The 8,037-nt window shown below is 51.1% G+C and overlaps 1 protein-coding gene across 7 annotated transcripts in view; it reads left to right on the top strand.

Annotated features, from left to right (window-relative positions):
* Window positions 1-6,512: 6,512 nt before the first annotated feature.
* Window positions 6,513-8,037, top strand: part of Slc5a11 (solute carrier family 5 member 11) — a 54,761-nt gene continuing 53,236 nt past the window's right edge. For 4 of the 7 annotated variants that reach the window (XM_033758472.1, XM_033758471.1, XM_010623480.3 and 1 more), the window contains exon 1: window positions 6,515-6,814. The gene's annotated coding sequence lies outside the window, so the exon portion shown is untranslated. Of the gene's footprint in view, window positions 6,815-7,625; window positions 7,826-8,037 lie in introns of those variants that run through there. The other 3 variants (XM_019207399.2, XM_010623481.3, XM_010623478.2) reach the window with 3 other exon arrangements.

The raw sequence follows: 8,037 nt of genomic DNA, 5'->3' as shown, positions 1-8,037 counted from the left end.
AGCAACGTGTGCCGAGCGCGCTGGCAGAGCGGCGGCCTGGAGGCCGCTTCCTGGCCCTCTCCGGGGTGCGGCAGCTTCCGCCGCTCCAGCCAGAATCGCCGAAGTGTTCCTTATGGGAAATGGTCCCCGATCCACCCCACGGAAGACGCCGCGTGCAGTGGCGCCTGTCTGTAAATCCCTTCAGGAGGCTGAGGCAGGAATATCACAAATCTGAGTCCAACCCGGGCAACTTAGCAATAGCCTGTCCCAAAATAAAGGATGGGGACGTCACTCGTATAAAGGCCAGGTGGGAACAGGAAACACAGTAACAATAGCAACACGGCCACCAATGATGATAACGCTGTCCAGCCAAGCCTGATACACAGACGCCCATCACCGGAACAACGAGTTTTTTGCAAAGAGAAAGTTGATCTGCATCGCCATCCAAGGACAAGTGTGGTGGTGCTTGTGGGGCAGAGAAGGGGAGGCGAGGGTTAGGCACGGCGAAGGAGACTGGGGGAGACCAGGGGTTTCCAAGCGTGTAATCAGCCTTCGCAGGTCTGTCCAGGACCCCGTTAAGGGCGGAAGTCAAAGGTGTTTGGCCCTTCCGATGTCAAAGGTCACCTGCTGGACATGCGCACTGAGCCCAGCGGAGTCCTTGCTTTCCACACCCGTAACCTAGGAAACCATTCCGCGGCGGAAACGGCGGTGCTGAGAGTGGAAGCCAGGGCCTTGAACATGCGGGGCAAGTGTCCTCCCCTGGAGACACTCTAGCCCCGAGTCAGGAGCTTTACAGTCAGGTAGGAGCACGTGAGGGTGAGAGACGGCCTCTTTAATAAACGGTGCTGGGAAAACTGCTTCCCACATGCCGAAAATTGAAACTAGACCCATATCTCCCATCAAGCACTAAACTAAAATTGAAATTGATCACATATCCCCTCTGAAGTTTGATTGAGTTTTCATTAAAAGAAATTTGTTTTCATCGTTTATTACTTAAAAAAGAAATGGATCAAATATTTAAATATTAAAACAGAAACACTAAATCTGCTGGAAGAGAGAACAGGTAGAGGCTTGAGAACATAGGTGTAGGCAAAGACTACATGAACAAAACCCCGGGCTCACGGGAAATACAAAGACGCAACAACCGGGGCCTCATCTTAGTAAAAAGCTTTTGCACAGCATGAGAAACAGAAGGAAGAGAAAACCCACAAGGGGGAAAATTTTTATCAGCTATTCCTCAGATAAAGGACTATTATCTGGAATATATAAAGAACTAAAAAAAAAAAACAGACCCCCCCCAATTTTAAAGACCCAATACAAAAATGGGCATCTGAAATGAAAAGATACTCTTCAGATGAAGAAATAGAAATGGCAAATAAATATATGAAAAATATTCAATAGCACTGGTCATTTGAGAGGATGCAGATGAAAACAACGCTGAGATTCCACCTCACTCCAGAAAGAATGGCTGCTATCAAGAAATCAATAACCAATGCTGATGGGGCTGTGGGGGAAAAGGAACCCTTCCTCCATTGTTGGTGGGAGCGCAGACTGGTGCAACCACTGTGGAAATCAATACTTAAAACAACTAGGATTAGAGGTCCCATTTGACCCAGCTATTCCTCTGCTGGTGTCTTCCCAAAGAATTAAAAGCATCCTACCACAGTGATATATGCTCACCCATGTTTATAGCGGCACAGTTTGTAATAAGTAAATCTTAGAAAGAGCCCAAATGCCCATCAACTGACGAGTGGATAAAGAAGATGTGGGCTTTCTTTATACATCGGAGTACTACGCTGCCATAAAGATGAGCTTCAGACATTTCTAGCTAAATGAATAGATCTTGAGACCCATACTCTTAAGTGCAATAAATCAGACACACATTTAAATACCACATCGTTTCTCTGGTGTGAGAAAGCAAAAGTGGAAATAAAAACCGAAATGAATAATAGATATTGAGAAATAGGAAGAAAGTGTTCAAATGGGAAGGGGAAAAAGGGAGAAGGGAGGAAGGGACAAGAAAAAAAGTAAAAATAGAAGGGAAAATGGAAACAGCTTTTGCACGCAGGGAGGGGAGGGAGTGTGAGGGGGGATTGAGATAAAGTGAAATAAAATTTATTTTTAAAATAAAAATTAAAAATTGATGGGGGGGTACCGGGGATTGAGCTCAGGACCTTACACTTGCAAGGCAGGTGCTGGAACCACCTGCTGCTGGGTGGTGCTGGGAGAAGTCCCTGGCTCCAAAATTATTTTTAATAAAAAAAAAAAAAGAGCAAGTGAGAGAGGGTTCGTTCAGGCTTACCTTTTGTTCCAATAATAGACATTACCCTTACCAAATTGAGAAGAAATCCCGTTTTTCGGGTCAGTTCCCAAGCACAGGGTTACAGGTAGAGCCGGGCTCCCAGGACGGCCTGCGGCGGAGGCGGCTAGGTCTCAGTGGTCAGCTCCGGGAGGGCTGTCTCGCGGCCTCGGGGCAGGGCAGGGAGGCCAAGGCAAGGGGAGCCCAGAACAAGGAGCCGCAGCTGCCTCACTCTCAGGAGTCTCGTGCTACTGCTCACTGCGCTTCCACGACCTCAGCCCCACCTGAAAACAACCCCAGTAACTGTGGGCAGGTGAGTGCACAGGCAGACCGCTGCCTGCCGTAGCAGGCGTGAACTGCAGCACAGCTGTGCCGAGTGAGAGAAGCGAGGCCAAAGCAGGCCCTTCCGTGCCTTGGCTGCCACTGATGGAAACTGGAATGGCTGGGTGGGTGGCACGCTCGTGAAATCCCGGTGCTCTGGAGACAGAGACAGGAGGGCTGCAAGTTCAAGTCCTGCCTGAGCAACTTAGTGAGACTCTGTCTTGAAATAAAAAAATCAAGGGCGGCTTCCGGGCAGGACCACACATCAAACAGAAACCCAACAGCCTCGAGAATGTGCAAACCAATGTTTAGTAGTTGGGAGATTAGAGGCCACTGGGAACCATGCAGGGGCGCTGGATGTTCTCATGAAGCGCCTGTCACAGTTCATTCATGGGACTTTGTTTAATTTGTGGGTGAGGGTGGTACCAGGGACTGAACTGAGCAGCTTCTCCCTGAGCCACATCCCTAACCTTTCCTTTTCTTTTTCTTTTTTGAGACATGATATCTCTAAATCGCTAAGTCACCCAGGGTGCGCTCAAACTTGCCACCCTCCTGCCTCAGCCTCCCAGTCTACCGTGATTATGAGTAGGCACACCACCCCATCTCGGTGGGGCTTTTAAAATATGTGTAAATATATTTTAAAATATATTTTAAATATGCCGCCATACAACCATTTTTTAAAATGATAAATTGGGCCAGGGATTTAGTTCAGTGGTGCCGCCGCCTGCCTTGCAAGTGCAAGGCTCCGAGTTCGATCCCCGGTACCTGATGATGGTGATGCTAATATAATAAAAATGATAAATTGGCCCGGGGTCACCCTCGCATGGCAGCGTTTAAAAGACCCTTGCAAATAACTCTGCGCAGGAGACCGTTTTGGAGTTGGGGCAGCCCCGCCTTTCTTTCCCCGTCTCCTCAGGTTTTCTGCCCCGGCCCAGCGGCCTGTAAGTGGAGGCAGCAGCCACTTACAGCCAGCCTTTATTATTATTTTTAAGCAAACAATGTTTATTTTAATGACACTACACTTAATATATACGTGAATTCAAGATACAAAACTCATTTGCGAGAGTGCACACCTGATGAGCGTAGTCACATTCCTAGAGAGCATTTATCAATGGAAAATTTTCTTTAATACACTAACAACAAAACATCAAACACTCTGTAATCTTGTGATCAAAACATGTGACTTTCCTTCCTCTAGTATTTAAGTGCCCTCAAGGTGGTAGGCACTGTGTAACAGGAAAAAGAAATGGGAAAACCTACGGAATCCGATCTGCAGAATTACGGTGTTTAGTTTGAAATTCATTTAGTGAAGTAGTGAAAGGCAGCTTGCTATTTTTCTTGTCAAATTACACATCATGTAAGAGCCAGATGTGGCGAAGGTGTACTTTAGATCACGGTTTCCGAGGTTCCAGCGCCTGATGAGCTGGTTCCAAGAGAGGAACAGCAGGGTGGAAGGCCTGGCAGAGCGGCTCCCACCGAGGCACGGCTCCCCCGGGCTGTGTCCCTGAAATGCCCTCAGACACCTGGAGGTGTGCGCAGACAGTCCCTAGGCCTTCCGGCCCAGTGCAGTGGACAGCCCCCGTCTATCGGTCACAGGAGAGGAGGAGATGGGACGCAGGAGCCCCAGCAGGGCCCCTCCACCCCGGGTCCGTAGGCCACCGTGGCTTCTCCGGAGCTGAAGTGTTTGCCCCAGAAGGCCACCAACCTTCAAGCTGCTGTGGGAAGGTCTCCTTGACACCCTGAGAGGGACAGGAGACTGCAGGGGCTGTGTGGGCGCCATCTCACTGCTTTGGTGGAGAGACGAAGCCCCAAGGCCTCCGCAGGAGCCCAGAGGATCCGGCCAGGAAGGGCGTGGGGTTTGGGGGCCAGAAAGGACAGGACGCACATCTGTGGGACAGCGCAGTGGTGAAGAGCACTTGTCATTTACTCCCCACCACAAACCAGCAGGAACGGCGGTGGATGTCTGTTGGTTCTGTGTCTAGCATCCCTCACGGGTCTCCTAGAAGCCCCGCTTGATTTTCTCTGGGGAACAACCAAGGATGCAGTATCTCCTCCCTTGGCTGAGCAGATCGGCACAGCCAAGAGCGTGTGACCTGGGTGGGGGTCAATAGGAGCCATGCTGAGGTTGCCAGGAACTGCTGTCAAATCCGTTGAGGAATCTGTCTTGAACAGGATTTGAATCTGAGTGACAGTTAGCTTGGGGCTTTTTAAAACCTGACGAAGAAAAAGGCAAGACAAGAAGCCATAGCCAAGAATCCAGGTCCCAGTGCCATTGTCTGAGGTGCTGGATCATGCCAGACCTGAAGACTCCCCAGTTGTGTGGCTACTCTTTTCTGTTAAAACTGATTTCAGTTGGGTTTCTATAGCTTGCATCCAAAGAACTGTTAACTAATAATACTTAGATGATAATAATACAGCTGCCCATGATGTAAAGGACAAAAAAAAAAAAAAAAAGTCTAAGCCTTTCTTTGAAAGAGCAAACAGCTAGACCCAGGGGGCCCTTTATCTGTCTTTTCTACTTTATTCCAGCTCCGTGGACCATGGCTATCTGAGGACAAGGAGGGACCTGGAATTGGGAACCAGACTTTGTTTTTTCTTTGAGTACTGAGGATTGAACCCACGACCTTTACACTGAGCTACATTCCTGGCCCATTTTATTTTATTTATTTTGAGACAGAGCTTTGCTAAGTTGCCCAGGCTGGGCTTGAACTTGTGGCCCTTCTGCCTCAGCCTCCCAGATTATACACATATGCCACTATGCCAGACTGAAACCAGATATTTTTAATTGTCAAGTGATCTTCTAGCTGGGAAAAATACCTGCAAGATGCGGTGAGTGAACCAAGATTAATTTAAAAGAAAAAAAATTGGGGGTGTTTCTTGAGACAGGGTCTCGCTATGTAGTTGAGACTGAACTGGAACTCACTACATAGCCCAGGCTGGTCTTGAACTCACAGTGATCCTCCTGCCTCAGCCTCCCAGAGTGCTGGGATTACAGGCATGCGCCACCATGCCCAGTGATAAATTAAAAAATTTTAAAAACCTCTGCGGGTGGATGCTTCTGAGCCAGCGCCTGTTGGAGGTATTGCAAATGGTCATTAGAGCGACAGCTCGAGGTGGTCCCCGCGTACAGAACACAGGCTGCGTCTGAAACCTCCCATGGCACCTGAGTCGGTGGGGCACACACCGGTGCCTGCCACACCGAAAGACCTCGGAAATCCAGTGCAGCTCTGCCAGGCTGAGACCACGGTCGCCCTGCCTTCCTCACTGCAGAGCTGCCAGGCATGGCTTCAGGGCAGGGTCCAGGCTGCAGTGCCAAGAGCCCGAGGGACCAGGTGGGAGACAGCAGACGCATTCTGTGTCATTTTCCAGGCCACAGGGAGGCGGGGTTGGGCATCTCAGCTCCACCGGGAGCCCAGGCTGTGAGAGGTTCAGCCGCCTTCCCTGTGCGGCCTCCAAAGCCATTGGGGCACCATTGGGGGTCCCCACACTGTCCAGCCAGGAAGGGGATGGACAGGGTGAGTCCCAGCAGCCCCCTCAAGCAGGGGAGGCCGAAGCCCACAGGTCCCCACCCTCCTGGGAGCTGATGGCGGCAGGGGCCTTGTGCCCAGGGAGAGAGGAGCACTGCTTATTACCTCAGATGGGCCTTTCCGTGCAGCACTCAGTGCAAGGAGATGAAATGACCTCCAAGCTGAGCACTGGAGCAGGCCTCAGGTACCCAGCGGCCTGGGGTGCTGGCCCCCACTGCAGTGCAGACAGCCTGCAAGCAGAAAACCCTACTGAAGCCTGCTCGCACTGTGGGCGTTTCGGTCAACTGGTGCCTTGGTTTCCTGTGGCTGTCCTGATACCACAGACCAGGTGATTTCTGAAGCACAAAGGTCTATTTTGCACCCGGGTGTGAAGGCCAGGAGGTCCACAGTCAGGGGCTGCCTCCTTGGAGGGTGTCCTGCTGTGGGGGCCACCTCCCTGCAGGGAGAACCACAGGCCCAGGGCACCACACGGTGACAGTGGCAGTCACTCCCGGCAGGTCCTCCTTGGTCTGCGATACTTGCTGATTGTGCCTCAGTTTCCCCCATACCCGTGCGCCTCAGCATTGAAGGGAGACCTGCTGCGGAGGAGGGACAGCGACAGCCGCAGGAGCCGCCCTGGCGTTTCCCACAGCCCTGCCCCGGAGAGAAGGCTCTAACCCCGAAGCCACAAGTGCTCTCAGGCCAGGAGGTAACTGCTTCTCACAGGTCCAGTCCCCAAAAGTCACTAACATGTGGCTCTGGGGATTGAGTTCCCAGCGCCTCAGTTCTGGGGCCAAATGTGGAAACCTCAGCCACGGAGAGCCTTTCTCGGGATCCCCTCCACAGATCTGAGACGCTCTCCGGGCTTCAGCCAGGGTGACCTGCTGTTAAAGTGCTTAGTGATTAATTTAGTCTCTGTTCACTAATTAACAGTCCGCTATGCATGAAGCAGCTAGGTTTCTCAAGACATAAACTCGTTTTTCAGACTGGGAGTTAAAGGGCCTTGTGCTGTGCTACATTCCACTCCTTTTTCATGTTTAAAAATTTGAAACAGGGCCTCACAAAGTCACCAAATTGCCCAGGCTGGGTTTCACTTTTGAACCCTCCTGCCTCAGCCTCCCAGAGCGCTGGGGTTACAGGCGTGTGCCACCATGCCAGCTCCAGATCCTTTCTTATGCAACTCTGTGGCCACAATGGGCTTCCCAGGGAGGGTGGCACTGCGCTCTGGGCACACAGCTTTGGGTTTAGACAAACACAAGAGTTGTGCAGTTCCTCAGCCTTGTACCTGTTTGCCCCGAGGAGCCCCCAGCACTGAAGGAGCCCAGAAAGCTTTTGTCAGGGACAACACACCTATGGAAGTATTAGACATTTAAATCAAGAAACCATTTAAATTGATTCATTTTAAAAGAACAATACATCATTGCATGTTCAGCACTCTTGTTCAAAACAACCACATTTTCCCAAAAGGGTTAGTGAGAAAGGCGACACTGCTGTACAGTTGCAAATTCTTGAGTGCGGTCTGGTAGAAGGCAGCCAGCTCCTCATGTCTGCTGTGTTCAGCCGCTGGCTGCCCTGTCTCACAGCCACTGGGAAACTCACCGGGTGTCCACAGGGAAAAGCAAAGCAACCTTGAGCATTGTGAGGAACGTGCTCCCCATCATGTCTCCGAGTCTTCCCAGTAGACCAGCTCGCAGTGGTAACAGGACAGCTCCTTTTCCAGGTGAGAAAATGGAGGCTTGGAGCAGTTAAGATGTCTACACAAGAACACACGGCCAGGAGCAGAGAGGTGGAAGTGAGGCTCTAGGTCTAAGGCGGGGAAGTGGGGAGGGAGAGGGGAAAGGAAGAGCGGGGAGGGAGGAGGAGGGAAGAGGGGGTAGGGAGAGGAAGCAGGAGGGAGAAAGGAAGGAGGAGAGGTGTGGAGGGAAGGGAAAG

Source organism: Fukomys damarensis, unplaced genomic scaffold (genome assembly GCF_012274545.1).
Source record: "Fukomys damarensis isolate Sample0158 unplaced genomic scaffold, DMR_v1.0_HiC HiC_scaffold_34, whole genome shotgun sequence".
Classification (NCBI taxonomy): Eukaryota; Metazoa; Chordata; class Mammalia; order Rodentia; family Bathyergidae; genus Fukomys; species Fukomys damarensis.
This window is presented reverse-complemented; position numbering and strand designations above follow the sequence as displayed.